The sequence below is a fragment of the Rhinolophus sinicus genome, linkage group LG01 (assembly GCF_036562045.2).
Source record: "Rhinolophus sinicus isolate RSC01 linkage group LG01, ASM3656204v1, whole genome shotgun sequence".
Taxonomy (NCBI): domain Eukaryota; kingdom Metazoa; phylum Chordata; class Mammalia; order Chiroptera; family Rhinolophidae; genus Rhinolophus; species Rhinolophus sinicus.
In genome coordinates this window covers 79,820,818-79,843,321 of record NC_133751.1, presented here as the reverse complement: position 1 = coordinate 79,843,321, position 22,504 = coordinate 79,820,818, and the positions used below count along the sequence as shown (strand labels likewise).

The 22,504-nt window shown below is 40.3% G+C and overlaps 1 protein-coding gene and 1 long non-coding RNA gene across 8 annotated transcripts in view; one reads left to right on the top strand and one right to left on the bottom strand.

Moving 5' to 3' along the window:
* Nucleotides 1-6,233, bottom strand: part of LOC109460765 (uncharacterized) — a 317,813-nt gene extending 311,580 nt beyond the window's left edge. For 5 of the 6 annotated variants that reach the window (XR_012496616.1, XR_012496621.1, XR_012496611.1 and 2 more), the window contains exon 1: nucleotides 5,908-6,233. This is a non-coding gene — a long non-coding RNA (uncharacterized LOC109460765). Of the gene's footprint in view, nucleotides 1-1,481; nucleotides 1,678-5,907 lie in introns of all 6 variants that reach the window. The other variant, XR_012496620.1, reaches the window with a different exon arrangement.
* A 327-nt stretch (nucleotides 6,234-6,560) lies between these two features.
* Nucleotides 6,561-22,504, top strand: part of COL8A1 (collagen type VIII alpha 1 chain) — a 154,897-nt gene continuing 138,953 nt past the window's right edge. For both annotated transcript variants that reach the window (XM_019756542.2, XM_019756541.2), the window contains exon 1: nucleotides 6,561-6,769. The gene's annotated coding sequence lies outside the window, so the exon portion shown is untranslated. The remainder of the gene's footprint in view (nucleotides 6,770-22,504) is intronic.

The following is a 22,504-nucleotide window of genomic DNA, read 5'->3' as shown; positions in this document are numbered from 1 at the left end:
TTAATGATTTATTTTTTAAAAAAAGCCTATAGTCCACCAATGTATATTGACTACCGACCCTAGGGTAGGCCTACTGTCAGGAAAATGGATCAGGCCTTCAAGGATAGTGATGAAATTGAGGAGAAAACAGGTGAGTATACGTATGAAACAGCGAAAAACGTCATCAGAGAAGTCCCAATTGCCCTGGGAGGTTCAGAAAGACGATGAGAGAGCATTTCCTGAAGAAGGCGGTATTGAAGAAATAAAGGATGTGAGCATGTGTCCATAGGTGGGCATCGTGCAGGAGCTCTATCCACCACCACATAGAACATGAAACGTCGAGGGCACACACATTATCAAAAGCAAATTGTTTCCCTGACTGAAGCATAACGTATCTCAATGAGACTGGAAATGAAGACTGGGCTGTAATCTTGGAGAGGGGCCTTGAAGGCAAATTCGGATTTTTCTATAAATAGTGTGGTGTCATAGAAAGTGTCTGAACAAAGGTATGCCATACCATTGCTGGGTTTTGGGTGATTGCTTGGGGGGCAACACACAAGATGATTTGGGCACAGGACAAATATAAATACATGGCAGTCTAAAGCCAGGACATCTGTTAGATCTCTCATCTTAGATAAACATTTTTGCCTGCCAGATTGGAGTTTTTCATGAAAACCCTAATTTGTAGAAGATGTAACTCTGAGCAGGAAATATAAGATTTATTAAAAGTTAAACATGGGGTTAATATTAATAAGAACACAAGCAAACAAACCACAAATAGAAAGAATAGAGGCTAGGAGATATAGCAAGATTAAGAGTTATTCAGCAAGGGAAGTCTAAGGTGAAGACAATTCCGTATTGTAGATAGGGTCTTAGAAGGCATAAAGTAAGGGTCAACTGTATTTCTCTAGTACCCTCGAAGTTTCCACTCCTGAATAAGAAGAAATCTCCCTGAACTATATTTCTCCCTCTTCATTGTACTGCCCCCATGAGATCATTCCTACAATGAAATTTTTTAAGGTATAAAAAAAGAATGGAGTGACTTTAGGTGTCCCTGGAATGGGGAAGGTAAGAGCTGGAAAACCGTTCAGAGACCCTAGTAAAAGTCTAATAGTTTGGAAAACTAAAAAGAGCTACAATAATTTAGTCTATTTTGAAAAGGGCAACCAAGTTTTTCCTAATTAAAGAAATAAAGACGTGAGGCACTAGGGAAGCAGAGGAATTTACAGTGGAAGTAAAGAACTTAGGAAATCAAATCAACTAATTTGGACATCAAGTAAATCTGGCAAAATGGATAGAATTTTCAGAGACAAGGGGGCCGGGTGGGGTGGTTCTATTTCCATCAATGAAAAGGAGAATTACTACTTAATTCAGAGGCGGAGAGTTGAAAGGCTTCAAGGTTTAGAGACTGGTGGCTAAATCCAGGAGACTTCTGCCAAGTCCTGAGACAGAGAGAAAATGATGACAGTTAAGAGCTAGTTAAGTGACAATAGTACACCCACCTTCTGAGATTCTGTATCCAGAATACAGGCAATGTTTAATGTTGGGGTGTAATCCTCTGGTGCAGACACTGGATTAATGCACTAAGAGCTCTTACTCCCATGCCTAAAACTGAGCACATGTATCATGGAATGTTGGGTCAACTTCATAAGGACATTGAGGAAGAGGAGTATCCACTGACTGGCACAAAGCAGGCATCTGAAAGGTAGAAAGAACTTGAGAGACTGTCTAGTTAAGCTTCCTTATTTAGCATACAGACAGTGAATCCAGAAAGCATAAAACATGTACCCCAATTTTTCATGGGTAGTTAGTGGCTGAGCTGGAACTAAACTCTAGGTTCCCTGCCACCTCTGTCCAGTGCTCTTTATTTATAAAGACAGCGGGAGCTGAGAGGCTGTCATCTCTAGGATCACGGGAGTCAGGCAGCTCTCTACCATCTACACCAACAGGAAAACAGTGACTCACAGAATCCAATGGTCCCTTGGAATGCAGGAGAGGTGTGCCTTTCTTCCACGCTGTGAGCCTTCTCAATTTTTGTAAATAAAACCCTATTTTAAATGCCCTAGGAGAGCTGGCAAGTGTAAGTGCCTTGCAGGCCAAGATCATGCTTGGTGATAGTTAGCACAAGCTTAGGCTGACTGACTGATGGGTCATTTGATAGATGGAGCGCAAATTGCTGTACTTCGAACTTCAAATCATCGGTAATTTTTGGCTTAGACCAAAAGCCACATTCATTTGCATTTTGAAGCACTTAGGAGTGGCAGGAAGAACCGGAGGTTGAAATTTGCCCAGGGTAACATATAAAATAATTGAAAGTTGGCTCTTTGAAAACGTGAAGGTATAGCTTTTAAAGCCAGATTCCATTGTTTCCTAATCCAGGCATCCTTGAAAACTCAAGGATCTCATACATCAGACCTATTATCTGGGGATAGAAACTTTTTGATAACTTGAAAGCTGTAACAGGTGAAGAAAAGACTTGTTCCTCTGACACACAGAGCAGATACCGCCCTTCACTTTAATCCCATCTGTCATCCTGGCCACACCCTGGGAGAATCCTGCCTTTTTCTCCTTACAATCACAGAGGGCACTCACTATAGAAACACTCTGGGCTACAGCCACATTTATTTCTGCCACCTCAGCCAGGCCTCCAAGTCTGCAGATCAAAGACACTTAGTTTTCTTTATTTCTAAGTCTGCTCGTGGTCCTAGACATACCGGCAGGCATTTATCTGCGGCATTTCTCTGCAAACCTGCTATACAGACACTATCCAAAGAAAAGTGAAATCTTAATACTATGCCATTTTCATCATGCCATTTCTGCTCGAAAGTCTTCCGTGACTCCTCATTGCCTACAGCATACAGTTCAGACTGCTGAGGTGACCTTCAAGGCCTTCCACAGGCTGACCCCACCTCTCCTTTCCTGTTTCTTAGACTCATTGTTCTGCTACGTAGGCCCTTCCCTTCAGTCATGCTGGCCAATTCACCACCCTCCGAATATGCATGTGTCTCCCCCAGCTGAACGCGTTCCTTCCCTTGCTCTGCTGTACATCGCCCATCTATGCAAACGCTACTTTCCATGGCTCAGCTCAAATACCACCTCCTCCCTAAAGTCTCTTTGCTGCCCAACTACCAGGATTTCATGCTTTTTTCCCTCCATGAGAACAGAACTACATTCTTGTTTTCCTCTGCTTTGAATACCCCACACTGTCTGGTGTCTGTTCTTAATAAATATTTGTTAATTGATTAATTCTAAATAAGCCAAAAAATGTTTCCATTTTCAAAGCTCTTTAAAATAAGGTAATCATCTGTAGCTGTTATTAAATCCACACAATGGAAACTTCAGAGCATCTACTATGTTGTCATTGGATTCCTTTCTTTCCACAGACGACCAAACTAGGTCATTTCAAACCTCAGTCACCTTCAGATGGATTCTAGAAGGGCATGCTAAAAGTCAGAAAAGAGATCACATTCCTGGATTCCAGACTTTTAATCCAGATCTGCTACTGAATCAGATTCGGGCAAGTGTGAACTGGAGAAATGAACTAATCATTAGCATCATCCAAACAAAATGAAAGAAGCTCTTTTGTTACATTGGCTGAATATTCAGGTTTGAAAGGAGGGAGAAAGGAGGAAAACAAAGAAGAAAAATACAGCGGTCAATTGCCTTCCCTTAAAATGCCTTTTCTGTTTCTATTTTCCCCAACTATGTGATGGTACTGGAATGTTTGGGAGACATTAAATCAGGACTGAAAAGATAATTTGCTGTAATCTGATGAGGATATCTACTAATGTGTTTATTAACCAGATGCTCCTCTAACTGGGTTCTATTTAGTTTGCTCAGAACACATTTCTTTGCTAAACTAAAAAGTGCCAGAAGTGGTACCCTGCCTGTAAAATCACATCTGATTTCAGGAGTCAGCCCCAGAATAGTCAATGCAGTCCTATTTCTAGGTCCAGAAATGGGGTCATTCATTTCATAGACTTTATTTAATGGATTTGGCCACATCCTCAAAAGACAAACATACTATTTGGAAAGAGGAAAACTGAGTTATGGAGGGTGAGAAGAGAGTAAAAACAAATAGCAAATGGGCAGGAAAGCTAATGTGACAGTTCTATCTTTCTAAGCATTCATTAATTATTTCATTCATTCATTAAACTAATAAATACTGGCCATGCTCTATGTGTCAGTGCTCAATAGTCATTTATTCAATCACACTATACATATCAAATGAGTACTTATTTTCTGCTAGCTAGTTACCCACTAGATGTAACTTCTTCACATCCCAAAAAGTTACTGACTATAATTTAAATAGGGGCTCATATAGATGAAAAATTATAAATATTAAGACAAATAATCAATGCCAAAAAATCATGAGTAACATTTGCATATTTTTTCTAATGTCAAATTTGTTTATGATAAAGATATTAAGGTTTTCCTCTCATATATCATTAATCTTCCTTCATATTCCAGGTGTACCTGGTCCTACTTGTTGATTCCCAGGCGTATCCAATTGAGAATAAGCTTAGTTACAAAGAAAGCAATTGAGGCTTTGAGCTCTAGAGGCAGACAAGTAGGAAGACAAATATGTAAAAAATTAAGTCCAGTGGAATCTTAGCACATATGGCAGGTAGTATTATTAGTATCCAATGCCAGTATTGAGTATTTTCTTAACAGATTTCTTTAAAACCCTTTTTAATAGTTGTGGACCTCTCTAGACCAATGGTTCTTAAAGGGAAGAAGGAATTTTGACCCCCCCAGAGACATTTGGCTAAGTGTAGGGACATTTTCGATTTTCACAACTTGGAGAGGGAGGGTGCTACTGGCACCTGGTGGGTAGAAGCCAGAGATGCTGCTCAACATTCTACAGAGCACAGGGGAGAGCCCCACAACAAAGAGTCGTCTGGCCCAAGACGCCAGCAGGACCCACTTGGAGATGGCTTTTAGCCATCATTTTTCATTCTGTTGGCGCCTGGTAACCCCCAAAGACATCAGGATCTAATGTGAGACCAGGTTAGGTGTTCTACTATATGGTAGACTGATGCACAGAGTGCACAAGCTTTACAAGCGCTCAAGCTGTGGCTCCCTCTCTTGTTAGCTTGAGCTAATTGCTTAATCCCTTTGAGATTCATTTCTTAAAAAACAAAACAAAAAAACACACACACAAAAACACTTCATGATATGGATCATAATTACCTCATAAGGTTGTGGTGAACACTGAAGCAAGCTTTATGACATATATGATTGAATATATATATCAAGTTATATGTAGTTATATATAACGTGTTTTCCCGGAAAATAAAACCTAACTGGAAAATAAGCTCTAGCATGATTTTTCAGGATGATATTCCCTGAACATAAGCCCTAATGCGTCTTTTGGAGCAATCCTTAATACAAGACCCGGTCTTATTTCCGGGGAAACAATGTTGTTTTATGTATTGTTATATATCAATATATTCAGTAAAAGTTCCCTCATTTTTTCCTAGCCCACCCACCCATCCTCCGGCGCCTCCCTAACCCCTCAGTTAGTCGCCATCCTCAAGGCTCAGGTTCTCTTTCAAAATGCTTTTTAATTCCTGTGGTGGCAAAGATTAACCTTGGGCTGGGAAGTGAGTCACCACTCAGCAGCTAAAGAAGCTTGTTTTTCTTTCTCCGAATGTATTTGTTAAGAATTTCTGCCTGATTCTTCAGCGGCTTGTTGGTTGAATCCTCTCTTCATGTTTAAGACACAGAGAGGGCGAGCTACGGAACCAAGACATTTTCCAATCGTTAGGAATGAGACTTTTTTTTTAAATACCGAAAATAACCAGAGGGCAGAGAGCCCTGAAATCCTGTTACATAAGCCGATGTTGGAGGACCAGGGCTGGTTTTGAGGTTCCTTTCTCCAAAAGCCAATCTCTGCTGATCCGCCCCAACCTTTGCTGGATTTACCTTAAAGCTGCAGAAGTCTCAAGAGGGGGCCTGTGGATGCTGCACACGGCCGGCAGCACGAGGAGAATGCAAATAAGCACCGCCGGGAGTGACGAGGGAAGGGGCTGGGCTTTAGCAGCGGGCGGTGGGGTGACAGGGGCTGGGGGCGCCGGGGGCGGCCGGCGTTCCACCCAGCGGGTGAGGGTCCGCCCTGCGCTCCCGCTCACTCGGCGTCCACCCCGCGCTTGGGCTTTGCTCCTTGGGCGCCCGGCTTCCCTTTGCCTAGCTTAGGTTCAGTTTTCCTGAACCGTTATTTAGCTTTTCAAACTCACAGAAAACACCTTTAATTATAAGAATCACCCACAATCCTCCCCCCACCCCCGCCACCGCCCCCCCCCAACAATGTCATAGAAAGGAAAGGAAAAAATCCAATTCCCCCTTTCCTTCCAGATCTTGCGTGTTTGAATGTCTCTTTCTGTCTCCGATTCATTTTCTCCCCAACCTTTTCCCCACATGCGGTCTATATCCCTTTCTCTATTTCTTTATTTCTCTTCGTTCTTTTTTTTTTTTTTTCGTTCTCCTCCTCCCTCCCTCTCCCGTTTCCACTCCTTCCTCCGCTCCTACCCCCCCGCCCCGCCGTCCCGTCGTCCCTCCCTCTTTCGGGCTCCTTGCTCTGCCCTCTCCGCCCCTCCGAGAGAAGAGTGTCCAGCTCCTCCCGAGGCCGCCCGCCCGCCGCTCCTTCCCTGCCCACCTACTATGAGGAGCGGCTCCTCCCACCTGCCCATAAAAGCCAAGTGCATGTTACCAGCACCAGATCAGAGCCCTTTCCCGGTCCTCTCCTGTGGGAGCCCCCAGCCTCTCTCCTGGATCTTACGTGCTCAAGGTAAGACCACACTTCTGCAGGCATCTGACCTACTAGGGGTTGCTGCGGGGAATAAGGCTCCTCTGGTCCACACGCATACTGCTGGGTTAGAGCTGATTCTTATGGATGCCAGATCAGCTGCTCCTTTAACTAGCAACTGGTTTGAAAACAAACTTCTGTTTGAACGGTAGAATAAAAGTTCATTTTGGGCAGAAACAGCAGCATAAATATTGTAAAAACCTTTTCTCTTTTTAAATCACTTTTCCCCTGGAGCTGACTGTTGCTGAGGTTAAAATGTATCCGTTTGGGGTGTTTTACTGACGTTTTTCATTGTAAATATCTCACATATCAGTGGAGGCAAGGAAAACTTTGTCCCATTGTCAAAAATGTACTTTAAAAGAACACAATTAGCTTCCTAAAAATAGCACAGTCAAAAGGTCTGCTAACAATTTTGTGATGTTTTCCAAACCCCCAAGACATCTTCTGTGAGTCCTTTAAAAAATATCTTTCCAGGTTTAAGCGCTTGGAAAAAATGATGATGTGAACGGATGCTCTTTACACAGGACGGCAATCAGGTGGCTGGTAGATAGGAAAGAACAAATCCAAGTTTACTAGCCAGGGCAGAATGTGCTCTCACAAAGCTATCTTTTCAAGAGGTCCTAAAATGAGAATTGGGTTGGAAGTAAGAAAGTGTATAAAAGGACTTCATGAATTTCTATACACACACCTAAACATAAAGCGTTTCAATATGTTTCACAGTAAGAAAAAAATACAGGCCAGATTATACAATACTTCTGTATATACCAGATGGTTGTAAAGAAAGATCAACTAGAAGGCTTTGGAAGTTTGAACCCTGTTTGCCACCTTCTTTTCCCTCATCCAGTAAATTAAAATTGACCTGATTGGCACAGGATTCTCACAGAGATACCGGTGGTTAAGCTACCCTCATTTTTAAAGACTGATATCTTCTTATTTCTGAGGTCCGAGAATGAGTGTTGTGCACCTGTGGAAGGAAAATCATACTCCACAGCTACTTCTGTAAAACCAGACACTTGGTCTATGAAGTTTGCCATCAAAATCTGTGGGCTGTGTGGGATGAAACTCTCTCATGTGGGAGAAAAAACCCTCTTCTAATGTTTCCTTTGGGGAATTGCACAAGACCGCTTCAAGACAGCAAACCAAAGCTGGCAGTCAGGAAACCAAACCACTATTTCAGCTCTTAAGGTTCTTAAAGTAAGAGAGGAAAAGTTCCACTTTTTTTTTTTTTGCCTTGTTTATATTGTTTAACTTAAAAAGAGAAAACTCACCAAAGCTGTAAAAATTGCTTCACTATTAAGGAAAGCAGAATCATTAGAAGTTTAACTGAGGGTCTTCCAAAGTTATTCTCCTTATGGTTTGCATATCAAAAGAAATAATAAAGATATTTTAAAATTCTGTTTGGCATGGAGGGGATTCAATGCTATTATTCAAATGAAAGAGTTATATGTAAAGCTTTCTGTCATGTGAAATTTTGCTTCATTGGAAAAAATTATTGCAAGGAGTGCGGTTTCCTTTAAGAAAATGATATAAAATTACTATTGGCCAAGATAATATGTGACCTGGGCATATTAAAATAGCTTTTATCTCGAGCCACAGTGCATGCAGCTTGCTTCATATCTGATATAAGTGGGTAATCAACCATGACAAGAGCACAGGTATGGGACAAAGCCAAACCAAGTGTGTGGTATGTCCAAGTTCATTCTTCTTTTATGATAGTGCCGGACTAACGCCCATCATCACAAGGGTGAAAATACACTGCTTCATTCAGCAGATCCCCTTAAGGAAAGTTATCTTTTCTTAAAAAAAAACACAAGTGCTCCCAGTGTAAAAAAGCTCCCTGTTGTTCCTAAGTTTGGGAATGAAAAGTGTTCTCCCAGGGTTTGCTTCTGCTTTTCCTGGCAGTTGATTCACTCCACTAGCTATGAGCCATTTAACAGTAACTGCCTTCCCCATGTGCCATCAAGTTCAACACCCTGAATAACTGGGTGAGATCATCCTAGATTGTTCATGATCTAACTTCCCTAAGGGCCTTTACAAGACACTTAAAGTGATTCTTTCTCCATAGGGTACACACCAGGCAAGACGACACTCCCCTTAAGTTTTTAGAAAAATCATTGGTGGGGTGTCATGTAGTTACCCCAGTGCCTCCCCCTTTGCACAGGATGTGGAGACATAACATGAGTCTCCTGTTTATGCCATTGTATGGCCGCCCCCAAATTAAGTTCATGGCCATAACCATCCAACATTATTCCAGCAGGCTTTGAATAACTCCTTTAATGTTTCTCAAAAAAGAAAAAAGAGAGCCTACCTGGTTCACTAGAGAAGAGGACGCGCTGCTGATTTTGAGGGACTGCTACACCTAGGGAAACACAGGTTATAGATTTTCTACTATTCTCAAAGGTACAAAACAATATTCTTTTCATGTTCAGAAAGTATATCCCACTGTATTTCCATTTGTGAACAAAAACCAAGGAAAGGAGAATGGAAATAAGGAGAATTGAGAGGGAAGCTGGGGAAAATCACTCCTAGGAAGTGCCTCAGGAAAATAGAAAGATCAGAATCTCTGTTACAAATGCAACTTCTTGTTGCCCCTATTTATGTGGAATATGAGATGTCGGAGAGCAAAAATCCATATCTGCTCTTGTTTTTCTTTTTTAAATCAAGGAGAGGTAAGATGCATCTCTACTGCGCCCTTCTCTAACAGAAAAGAACAGCTCAGTTCTAGAGACCAAAAATAAATGCAAGTCTGCCCCACATTAAAACCTACATGATTTTGCCAGTTATACTTTTAAAAGCTGTATTGTTGGTATAAAAACCCTCAGAACATATTTTTTAACTAATACGTGGCTCACACCAACAAAACCCACCCTAATTCTCCCAAAAGACCCAATGTGTGTAATGATTTGCAAGTTAGAGGTTGGAAGCAGCAATTTACTCCTGCTTATCCATGGTGACCCACTTGGGTATGGCAATTTGCAAAGTGATTCAGATGGAGCCGTATTTCTCAACATCCTCCAAGTAACCCTCTGAGCACTCGGTCTTTCTTCATGCATTGGTTTTCCCTTCCACTAGGCATGCATAAACATTCATGTGCATAATTCAAAGAAGGTACATATCCCGAAACTAGAATGCAGTCTTCTCTTTGGAGAGGTGCATTGTTCAAACTATTGAATGAAAAGAAAAACAAAAGGAGAGGGAGGAGAGGTGGAGGTTAAGGGGAGAATGAATGCCCTTTGGAATTTGGAGAATCTTTCTCTTTAGCTTTGTGTGAAGAGGACTCCTGACTAACCCAAAGCATCCAGAATTTTTAAAAAATAATAATAAGACCAGTTCACAGATTGTTACAAAATGGTAAGAATATCATGAAAAAGATCTTCCAGTGACTGGGAGTCATTAACAGCAATTTACACCCCACAGTACTAAATTAGAGATCTGCTAAACTTCCCCTTTCTAGAGAGACTGGGAGTGAAGAGTGGGAGAGAGAATTAAGCACATTTCAGCACTAACTGGTGATGAAAGGAGAACTGACTCTGGGTGGTGAACACACAATGTGATATACAGATGATGTATTATAGAATTATACACTTGAAACCTATGTAATTTTACTAACCACTGTCACCCCAATAAATTTTAATTAAGAAAAGAAAAAAGAAAAGGCACTAATCTGGTATTTCACTATTGCTTTGGTAACCATGAGGTTCTTTACAGTCTTTCCTCAAGCAAATAGACTTGCAGGAAAGGGGTTAAAGGGAGTCATCCGAGGTCAGAAAGTCTGTGATGTGGAGGCCCTGTGTATGCAAATCCACAAAGCCATGGAAGTTGCATGAAATCAAACTGAAGTGACTAAAACAAAAATGTTCCCCGAAACTGGTCATAGAGTAATCAGTTATATAATAATGAATTCTAACATCTCAATGTAGCCATAATAGCAACAGCAACTCCCAGTATCCATAGCTGATTATATAAAATATTAAAACACCCCTCATGGTTCACCTTCAATCACCTCTATTAAATTTTGTGCTCACTTCCATTGTCCTTCCTGGAAAATAAAAGCTGCCCTTCACTCCTTCCGCACAGGATTTGCAAATGCAGTCATGATCTCTCTGTGTTACCCTTTTTTTCTTTCAGTGGAAGAAATCTCTTTTCAATTCTTATAAATCCAGTTTCTGGAGTACAACTCATACTTGTGGCTTTTGTCATTACCAAAAGTCTCATACTTTTCTTAAATAGGATGTAAATTTTTACTCCAATAAATAAAAAGGCTTTACATTTTCTAAACCTTAATTCACATATCTGGAAGAAAGATAATTTAAATTTGCTACTTGCCTCCAATAGACTCTCTGGAATAAAGTTTCAAAGCAATTTTATTTATCTAATTCCTACTCTAACTTCTTGGGGGTTAAAAAAGTAAGTTAGAGAATCACAGACTATAAATGCTAAAGGGATCCTTGGAGCTAATTTTAACTAAAGTTAATTTTACAGCTGAGAAAAGGTCAAAGAGGTTGATATCTTGCCCAAGGTCACCCAGATGTGTGTAGCAAAACCAGGACTGGAGTTAATGTAACCAAACTGTCCCATTATAGCTCTGTCTTGAATAACTATAATACGTCTTTCCCGCACAGTGTGTATCTCAGATGTCTCTGACTATACTGAGAATTCTGCTGGAACTTAACATTCATGTTTCTCAGAACCCATAACCCGGTAGAGGTTTTGGGCTGCAGCTGTACCTCTTCTACAGAATGTCTAGAAACATTGATCCAAACCTCTGTGAAGAGTGAAATCACTGATGGTCATCATTACAGGGACCTTTTCTGTTTTTTTCCATTCCAGGACCTAGTACATACCTAGTAGTCCCTTCGTCAATCTGTGTTGAGTGGGTGAGTGAATGAAAAAAAAAAAAAAAAAAAAAGGCTGAGTAAAGTATAAAATATCCATTTTTCTTAACTCCTTCCTGGAAAAACAAAAATCCTTATAAAGAGTCTATAGGGACTTACAGGTACTCAAATCCCAATATATCAACTTTAAGATTCCCACTCGCTTTAGGAAATGTAGGAGAGTTCAATAGCCTTATCAATGACTAAGCCATTTCTCTGCCTGCAGTACCTTCACTAGTCCTCCCACATTTTCCTGAATACGAGAAACTATACCATTTTTACAACAGGCTTAAAAATCTAGTTCCACTATTTATGTTACAGAACAAATGTATTATTTTGGATGAATTTACAGCATAATCTTCTTCTCCCACCCAGTAGACACTGGCACCTTCCCAGGTCTTTAATGAGAAAAAGGCCAAAATACGCATAATGGACAGTCAGAGAAAACTTTGAGGGACATACTAGTTAAGGGGTGAAGGCATGAGATGTGCTGTGACAAAGGGGAGGAGTCATCAAGAGGTCAGGGGCATAGAGAACCGGATGGTGCAACTGAGAGGGTTTATTCCTGAAACAGAAAAGGGAGAAACTCCAGAGAATTTTGAGATGCTGGAGAAGAGATTTTAATATGACTGTCTGAACCAAGACCCTCTCAAATGTTTGAGAGATGATATCCTATTTGGGCCAGGCTTCTTTTGGTACAACACCATTTGAGGACTAGCTTTATAAGCATTATATCTATCAAAACTCTTCTTAACCCTCGACTGGACTTCACTTGGGAAAAGAGCCTCATTTGACCTCATTTCGCCTTGACTCTGACCCAGCATACTAACTCTATGTCATCAAAATATTCACAGCTAAGATCGCAAATACAATTTTTGGTAGTATTTAATGTTACTCCAATACAGAAAATGATGAAGGTAGAAAAGCATATTCATGCATCATTTCTGGAAACAATTTACCCTAAATAAGTGGACAGATGTGACCCCAGATGCGTCTCCACTTTCCTCTAAAACATGCCCGACAACTGTTTGCATATCTTTGAAATAGTAATTGTGTTTCTGAAATTGATTTATTGTATGTTAAAACTTACATGGTCTATGACTAAGCATCATTGTGAAAACATTCTTTTAAGTAAGTCTTTCTTGAAGACTGCCTCTCTTAAGCTCTCTATTGATGTGTTTACATCACAGGATATTTAGGCATTGGCATCATTTGATGTGCTGAGATTAAAGACAATTAATCACTTCATGTGCTACTTTTCCAACTCTAACTGAATAGGGCTGGGTGTGGGTGTCAGCTGTTGGCTTCTCCAGGAAATAAAATGTATCCAGCCTGTTGAGGAGCTTCTCTAGCCCCCTCTGTTAGCTAGATAAAACAGCTGTTCTTCTGAAAGCCCAGGCCACTGGCCTCCATAATTAAGGCTTCACGTACTAGGGCAACTATGGCTGATTTATGCAGAAATTTTGCTACCTGGAAGCAGAGTGGCTAAGCCACTGCTGCCTTCAGTTCAACAGGACAGCGAATCTTAAGAGCTGAAGAGCATTGTCCTGGGGCAGCTGGGAGATATTTTGGCAGATACGATCCCATTTAGTATGTTCCTCCAACTATCACCATACACTCTAAAGATAAACCTAAACTTAGTTCATAAATTCAAAGTGATGACTGTATATTATTATATGTCTTTAAACAGTTCTACTTAGTGACTGGCCAGTCTTAAAGTCCAGGGCTCATAGTGTTGATCGGTGCTATAAACTCAAACAAGTGGCCTCTTGGTAAAAGGCAGACACAAGATAAGGCCAAGAAGTACAGAAGGGAGACGCTAGGTGGAGCTAAGAATTTGTGGCTTCGGTGGCCAAGATTGTTGAGGTTGGAAGAATGAGGGAAGAAAAGGGATCTGCCGCAAAAATATGCTATTGAATCCACAATTCCTAGTCTAACAACACGTCCGCTTCCCCTTCCAGCTCCAGTTTATTCCCATCTCCAGCTGTTCACATGAGTGGGGAGGAACGTCCCTGACCAGCAGAGGGAACTAGGGGGCTAAGTGTCTCAGAACAGAAATCTGACTGCTTCCCAGAGGGGGCCCTGAGATTTGAGTTTTTCAGATAAAAGGCAGGGCAAGGTGTCCTTTGCCACCAGTATCTAACCTGTGCCGTGGGAATGTGTCACATTGTTGGTTTCCTTGCAACGTATCCCAAGTTAAGCCTCTAGGAATAAATCACCTGCATTTCAGCAATGCCAGAAATGTCCAGGCTTGTAGAAGTTTATTAGAAAGAAAACCAAAGCAATCTTAGAAAATGTTATTCCTGAGGCCACTACCAGCCAAGACTAAATGCTCAATTCAGTAATAAACAAACCCTGGCAGCTGGGGGGCATGAGAGACAAACACAGAGGGCGCCAAGGGCCCGAGAAGATCTCATGAGTTGAAAAGGGAAGTCCTGGGGCCCTGCCATGACTAGACCCTCCTGTCAACAGGAGAGGGGAAAGGAGCTGGAAGAAAGGATGCAGAAATGGGCCAAACAGCCTTCTCCAGTCAAGATGGCCCAGAACCTGCACTCCTGGATCTGGGTCTCTCCAGGGAGCAGCCAGAGCCCTGCCTAGACTTAAGTGAATACCTTTCCGTTGAACATTTCCATTGCACAGCTGTGTGGGGATGGCTTGTTAAGACTTGAGATACTTGCATAATTCAGAACCCTTTGGGGGATAAAAATCAATTAGGACCATACGAAAAAAAAAATCCTTGGCACACCAGAGAAGGACTGCTTGCTTTGTAAAAAAATATGACATTCACAGGAAAACAGAGCAGTCTTCTCTTTAAGGCTATTTCTGATGTCAATAGAGATGACGCTATGAAGTTGGTATGCATGTGGCCTGAGAAGCCCCGTTCCAGAAAATCTTCAGTGTGTTAATCTCAAAAACACCTTGACTCTTTCTGGGGCCTTGGGCAAGTCATTGATCCTCTCTGTGCCTTAATTTATTTATCTTGCATAGAAGAAAAATTCTCAAATAACCACTCTCTGTACCATTTAGAGACACTTGAGGTCTTGCCAAGTATTTTACAGAATGATGCTACTTAAGCATATGTTGTTACTGTCACTTAGTATAGTGAATGGGTTATGTGATCAACACCTGGCAATGCCTCATGGTGTTTACACAGAACCAAGTCAAAGGGAATAAAATTCCAAAGAAGCACATAACCTTCCAAGATATAGCAAAAACATTTTTGTGTTTTAGAATACAGAGGACAATTCCACATGTCTTAAAGGGTCAGACAAGGTCAAGGGTAAGTAGAACAGGGAAAAGAAAAAAATATATATATGGCTTAAGAGCCTCAAAAGGCCTATATGTTCACTTGTCCATATTTTGACACCAGTCTAAAGATAATTCCTCACACACAACAGAAAGGTTTTGTGATTCAAAACTTCTATTTTAACTGGAGAAAGATGAAATGTTTAATAATGACTGTTATATTGTATAAAATCTCTGAATGCCTCTTTTCAGCATTTTCCAAAGTGTGTTTCAAAAACAGTAATACCTGGGACAGTAATATGCGTTTATGCAGAAAAGGGTTGTATGGTCACAAAAATTTTAGAAACACTCAGTGAAACAATACGATCAATTTTATTCACTGCAAGACTTCACAAAGACCTTAATATGCTATGTATATAGTCTTCAAAAACGTCACAGTCACTAATGTGTCCTAAAATTATTTGATTATAAACCTTCCCAACCTGAAAGCATCTCTTGGGACTGGTATTCTATGGAACAGCTTGGGAACCATGTAGGAACCACTCATTATTTCAAGATCTGCTGGGCCATGGTACTGTCAGTGTTGCTAGCTATTATGTAATATACATTGAGTGTCAGTATACATTATGTGTTATGTCAAACCATAATATAAGAAACAATTCCAGTGTGATTTCTAAACCCAGATGAAAAAGGAACAAAAGAAGCAGATGAGCATATCTTGGACCCACAGTTCAGTTAATAATAATAATAATAATAATAATAGCAGAAATGCCAGAATAATTTAAGTATTTTACCAGTTCTAGATAGAGAGATGGATGGATGGATGGATGGATGGATGGATGGATGGAGAGAGAGGGAGAAAGGGAGAAAGGCCAGAAGGTCAGAAGGTCAAACAGATTGAAATGATCTCTTCCCTCTTCTTTCCCAACTGTCTGGATACTGTATTATAAATAGAGAAATGGCCAACAGTGAGCAATAAGTCCAGTAAACAAGGGGCCTAAATAATTCCATTAATTAGCTCGACAGTCTCCAAACTGATCATTTTGTTTCGCCTTAAAGACCATTAAATAACTGGGATCCTTGGCCAAACATCTTCCCAGAGCATTTACTTTCTCATCATCAATAGGCAGCTAATTCCTATAACAGGAACACACTGACTGGTATTTGTATATCTTGCTTCACCAGGGATTATTTGGTTTATCTATGACACTCAGAGCTCCCACCCCTATCAAATTCCCTATTTCTCTTAAGGGCCCTACTCTGGGAATTCTCTTTCCCCTTCTCAAAGGTGATGCCTGGAGGCCAATATCCCAAAAGCAGCAGAGTGGAGCACCCTCTCCTTTAAGAAAATAAATAGCTAACAGTCATCCAAGGCAGACACTCAAGCTCATCATTATTAGTTATAATAGATATTATGTATTAAGTGTGTAACAGGACCAGACATTGTGCTAGTCTCATTATCTCTATTCCTTATATTAACCCTACAAGGACAGTATTATTATTCTCAATTTAAAGATGAGAAAAACTGAGCCTCTACTTGGTCAAGCGACTTGCCCCGGGTTACACAGCTAGTAGGAAGGGGCAGAACCAGTATTCCCGTCAAGATCATACTCCAAAAGTCCATAGAATTCCTGTTGCCTCTCCTGATGTCGTTTCAGAAAAGGGAGAAAAAGCCTCAACTCCCTATGACAATGCCTCTGACTCATAAAGAAAGTGGGAGAATTCCAGTGGCTCTGTTCCTAGACACTGCTGACTGGCTCTGTTTCTTGTTTAATACTGTGATTTTAATTTCTTTTTCTTTCTTGTATTTTTTCCTAAAAGCATGCTGTCATTTCAGAGCCAAAAAAGTAAGGGCTGTGTAACTAGAGAAAAAAAAAAAAGTTATCATTTCTCCCTAGGGTAATTTGTAAGAGCTTAGATTTCTCCATAAATTCTCCCCAGTGATCACAAGTTGCTTGGATCGATCTGGTAAAGAGAGTGACAACCCAGCATGTCATTCCTAAGGCAGTAGAAATTCCCATGATTGTATGTGAAACAGACTAGAACAAAGTCACTGCGGCACATTAAAGAAAGTTGAATCTGGCTCGTCAGATCACTCCCTTTGGCGTTACTTTTACTATAATCCATAGCTAGATGGTGAAAATCAAGACAACTTAAATGATTCCCTCAAGCCATGTGAGTCACCTACACAAATGTCTATGTTGTCTACACCTACTGCTTAACCTGCTGTGAGGGTATATATGGAAATAAGTATACCTTGATCCCTTCCTTTGTTCTGTGCCAAAGACAGAACAGGAAACAAGGTGTAGCTCTTTCCATAGGATTGCATTCTGCTATACTTTCTTGCTTTTGTACTTGATCTTCCCTCTCTGCATGTGGTATTCCCTTCTTAATCTACTGAAATAATTTGTATTCCTCCAAATTCAGATCAGGTGTCCTCCTCTGAGAAGACATGGCTGCCACCAGCCTGGATCAGGCTGCATCGTGCACCTCCTCCATGCTCTCTAGCACTTTGTTCATAGCCCTGCCATGGCTGTGGCCCTCTGTACATGGCTGTGGCATTGGCTTGTTTTATGTACAAGACTATGAGCTCATTGCAGAAGGATTCATGGCTTGTTTATCTCTGCACCCTCAATGCTTTGCCTATAATCGGAACTTAATACATGTGAAAAGGAGGAAAGTAAAAAAGGGATGGGGGAACAAAATACAGTGATGGTGAATGAGAAGGCTCTAAATATGCGTTTCTCTATCCCCATAGATTGTTCCAAGACACACGTGGGCCTAAGTGCATTCATGCGCGTCCACGCGCACACACGTACAGTTACTAGGCCCAATTCTGGAACTAACTATGGTGTACAAGGTGAACTCCTATTGGTATACTAATATTAAATATTGGTCTTTTATGTACCAAATTACATAAGGGAAAATTATTTGCTGGGTGGCACCACTGTCCCAAGACTGTCAATATTCTGCTCAAACATTTTCAATGGAATTATGAAATATAGAACACCTTAGCTTAACAGTGACATCCTTCAACCTCTCCCACTCCAGTCTCTCTTTCCATTTTCATCTTTCTCCAGTTGGTAACAGGAATTTGACCTAAGCCTGACAAGATATTATTTCTTCAAACATTCCTTTTTCTTCACTGAATGTCCCTATTGTCCTTTTCAATACTTAAGTCTTCCTAAATATTGCATCCTGAATTGATCTTTCCCTATTCTCAATGGACAAGCAGTTACTATAAATGTCAGCTATATGTAGTAGCCTATATACTGTATTGAAGAACTCAGGGCTGTCTATTACTTTCTGCAGTGATGGAAATGTTCCAAATCCGAGCTGTCTGATATGGCGGCCACCAGCCACATGTGGCTTCTGAGCACTTGAAATGTGGCTGAGGTACTGAATTTTTAAGTTTTAGTTTATTGTAATCTCTTTATATTTCAAATTAAATAGCCATGTATGGCTCGTGGCCTCTGTATTGGACAATACATATTTAACCTTTCATGTACTGTGCTTTGTAGCCCTTGCTGAGAATGCAAACCACTAGAAATGTTGAATAAATTGCCTTTTTGTATCCCCAGTAAATGCCATAGCCACAGTAGTGTTCATTAAATGTTGTATTCAATGCATTGCTTGACTGGGTCTTCCTCTGATTATTATATTATCTTAAGGAAGTCTCACCTACATAAATAATTTTAATAAAATAGTACAGATGGTATTTGCTTTTTATTTAATGGCTTAAATTCACTCCGAATGGTACTATATCACTACTTGGATGTTTTATCACTATACAAACAAAATGAGATGAAGAGTGATGTGAGCCTCTGAAAGAGAAAGTTCCATTGTTCATTAACATCTCTTTTCCTTTTTGGGGGCAAAAATGTGTTTTAAATACCTGATGACATATAGAATTGCTTCAATTTTCAATGTCACCATTTCAACAGAGAAAGACTGTCCCCAGGTTCAGCTAACAGAGTCTTCCTTTTCTGTCTCCCTGAAACCCCATCGCTTTCTGAAGGAAGTTAGTTCTTTATCATAGATTTTCCCAGAGCATTTGTGTCTCTCTTTCTGGTGAACAACCTGAGTCACTTGGAAGAAGACTAAACCCTCTACTAGGAGGTCAGGGGAGGTAGCATGTCTTTGGAATTTGACAATGATGTGCCCCTGGCACTTGCTGGCTTACAGAGGGCCCTCCAGGAATCGTTATGCCAACCCGCCAGCAATGCAATAAAATCCTGTGCCTGACAGAGCCAAGAGCAATGTGATCAAACTGTCTGGCTGCAGATTCGATTCTGACTTACTAATAAGCTTTCAGAAAATAAACCGGTTTAGAAGGAGTCTCTAACAGCAACAGTTTACAGGAGATGTTGAATGATTTCGGGGGTTGGCCACATGACATGCCTTCTTTCTGACTCAGGGAAGAGTGGGACAAGGACCGAGGAGACTGAAGAAGCCCAGGCAATCAGCTGCATCTTTTCCATTCACAGCTAAGTTTATTTGGAGTGACTGGAAAGACCTTCAGCGAAAACTTCTTTTTAAATGACAAAAGCCTTTACCCTGTTATCATGAGCCAGACAACATCAAGAAATAATTATTGGTGTGTATTTTCCCCTGCCTTGTAAAATATTTACAAATTGCAACACAAACACGCTTTAGAGTAAATGGCAAAAAGATAGCGATAACATTTCCCTTGTAAATTTTTTACATTTAACCATAAAAGAAGCACCATGTGTTTAAATCACATTTGAATACCTAGGAAAAAAAGTCTTATAGGCTGACAGTGACTTATCTGCTGAGCCAGGGACTAAAGAAAAAATCCATAACTCCTTTTGTTTTTATGCATTTTGTTTCTATGAACTAAAATTCACTATCAGCACATCAGCAAAAGAGTATTAGTAAGTATCTTAATTTGGGAACTTTAAAACACGAAGATATTGATGATGACAATAATTAACCTTTACAGAGAAATTTACAGTTTATGGCATGTATTCTATATACATTCCTTCATTTGACTTAAATGAGAAAGGATTTTGTGTACATTTTACGTATGAGACAGTGGAGACTTAGAAAGATTAAGTAAATTTCACAACTTCATTTAGTTAGTGAGTGTTGGAGATGGAACATGAGCCTGCATCCTCCTATTCCTGAAATCCTATTCTTTCTACTAATCCAGGCTGAGCCTCTACATTATCACATCCCAGAAAGGTCCAGAGCATCCTAGCAGCATAAATGAGAAACTGCAGCAAAGGAAAACAGAGTAAGGGTTACTTAGTAAACAAGATTGAGTGATTAAGAATGTGCTTTTCAAAAAGATAGAAATCAAATTCCCAACAATAATAGAAGTTAATATGTATTCAAGATTCACTCTGTGCCAAGCAGAATGCTGAAAGCTATATATATAGAGAGAGATTCATATTTTATCCTGATCACTTCCTGCGAGAAAGGAAACTATGTGAGAGGTTAAGTAACTTCCTCAAAGTCGAAATGCTAATGGAGCCAGAATATGAACCCAATAGATCAGATTCCCGAGCTCTCCTCTTTAACTGCTACGCCATTGACATTTTATCCCCCAAAGAGTCATTCACAACATCTTATTAATAATCTGTGGACAAACAGATTTGCAGTGATGGAAGGACCAGCAGCATAAGCAATGCCACTGATAGTCAACAAAGTAGTTTTGTAGCTTGTCTTCTGTATGGTTTACGATTATAAAGAACACACAATCCATTTTAAGCCAGCCTGTAATTTTTAAAGGATATTTTAAAATCTCCCTTTTAATTAGTGCTAAAACGCATGTCATTTATGAGGAAGAAAACAAAACATCTTAAATCATCTATGAGAAGCCGCTGTAGTATCATGAATAAAAGCACTGAATTTAGCATAATAAGTCATGGGGTCAAGTCCCGCCTCTGCCACCTACCAATGCAGCCACCCTGCATCGTCAAGACAGTGAGTCTCACCGAATCTTCGTTTCCTTTGCTTTAAAATAAGTCTACTGCTCAGGATTGTCACAATTGTTAAATAAGATAATAAATGAGAATGTGTCTGGCACTCAGAAGATGCTCAATAAAAGTTATTTGATAATAATGACTATTGATTATCGAATGCGTACTTAAGTGCCAGCATAGTAGGCATTTCATTGAGAAGAAGCTTCAACTGAGGCTTTCTACATATTGCAAATAAGGGCACTAAGGATCTCTTTGCCTTGTAGTTCATTTCATAAACTCTGGACTCCCACTCCTGGGAGCTGCTATGATGGCAGTGTGGGCTCTTAATGAACTGAGTTAGATGTCTGGTCTTTTAGGGTTTTCTTGAGGGAGAAGGAAAGTTGTTCTTTTGGTTTTGTTGTTGCTATTGTTATCATTTGTTTGTTTGCTTGCAACAAATGGCGCTATTTCAATCTCCCCACCAATTCCCCAAGGGAAGGAATTTCCATGATTTGCACATCCCTTCCCAAGTCAGAACCACCTCCCTCTCTTCACCACGGCAATGCAGCTCACGTATAGGCAGTTGAGGCATCATCAGGAAAAAGATGGCTGTCTTCGGTGTCTCAGCTAAGACCTTAGTCCATTCCATGGGCTGTGGGAGTTTTATGTTGCTCTGCTCTACAGCATTCCCACTGAGGCTGCCAGCATCCCAAATGTGTCCTGGCCCCTGCATTTTGATGCAGTAATATCTTAAGCTATGTGTTTACTTCCTACAACATTCAATGTCAGCACACCCAAAACATACATGAATTTCATTTTCCTGTTAAAAAGATTCTAACTTTTCATCCTTAATTAATAGAAAAAAAGTGGCTCTATGAAGCCCAATGTTAAAATAAGGGAAATTATAAGCTGTAGTGGGAAGGCATTCTAATTCATAAAAACAAAGGAAGAAGGACCATAAGAATTTTAAAAGGCTTAGTCCCTCAAGTTCAATTACCCTAGTTTTGTTTGTTTAAGACTCCAATCTCAACCTCACTTATTCATTCATTCAACAAATATCTACCGGGGACCTACCATGCTCTAAGCCGTGTGCTAGAAACCATCAAGGACTGTTTCACCTGCGCCCATGGTTTTGCAGCTGAAAGGCATAGAAACCAGTAAAAAGCCGCATGGAACATAAATGCACAGGGATATGTGACAACCCCTTTTCTTCCAAGGGGAGGCCACTTTTTGTGCATTTTTTATGCTAATCAAAATGTTGTGAGCCTTCCCTGGGGCATGTGTCCTCTCGCAACACATCCATCTGTAGCAGCCAAAGGCTTTCACTCCATGGATAACAAGGATAACAAATTCAAGCTCCATTATACTCCATAGGTGCCAAAAAAGTAACAAGTCAGCACCTTATCACATATTTTCAGACATTCAACACATCATATATAAAAATGTACAAAACAGTAAACTATCTCTTATGTGGTATCCTTTCAACTAAAATTGCTATGAAATCTTAATTTTGTTGTCAACAAGGTACACTGAGCACTGATGGCCCCGAGGACAGCCTGAGTCTCAGAGAGACCCTGGAAAAGTCAGGCACTTTGCTTTCAGTAATTGCTTACTGGATGAATGCTAACTGACTCGCTAGAGAAAAATTAAATTATTTTCAGTTGAGTTTT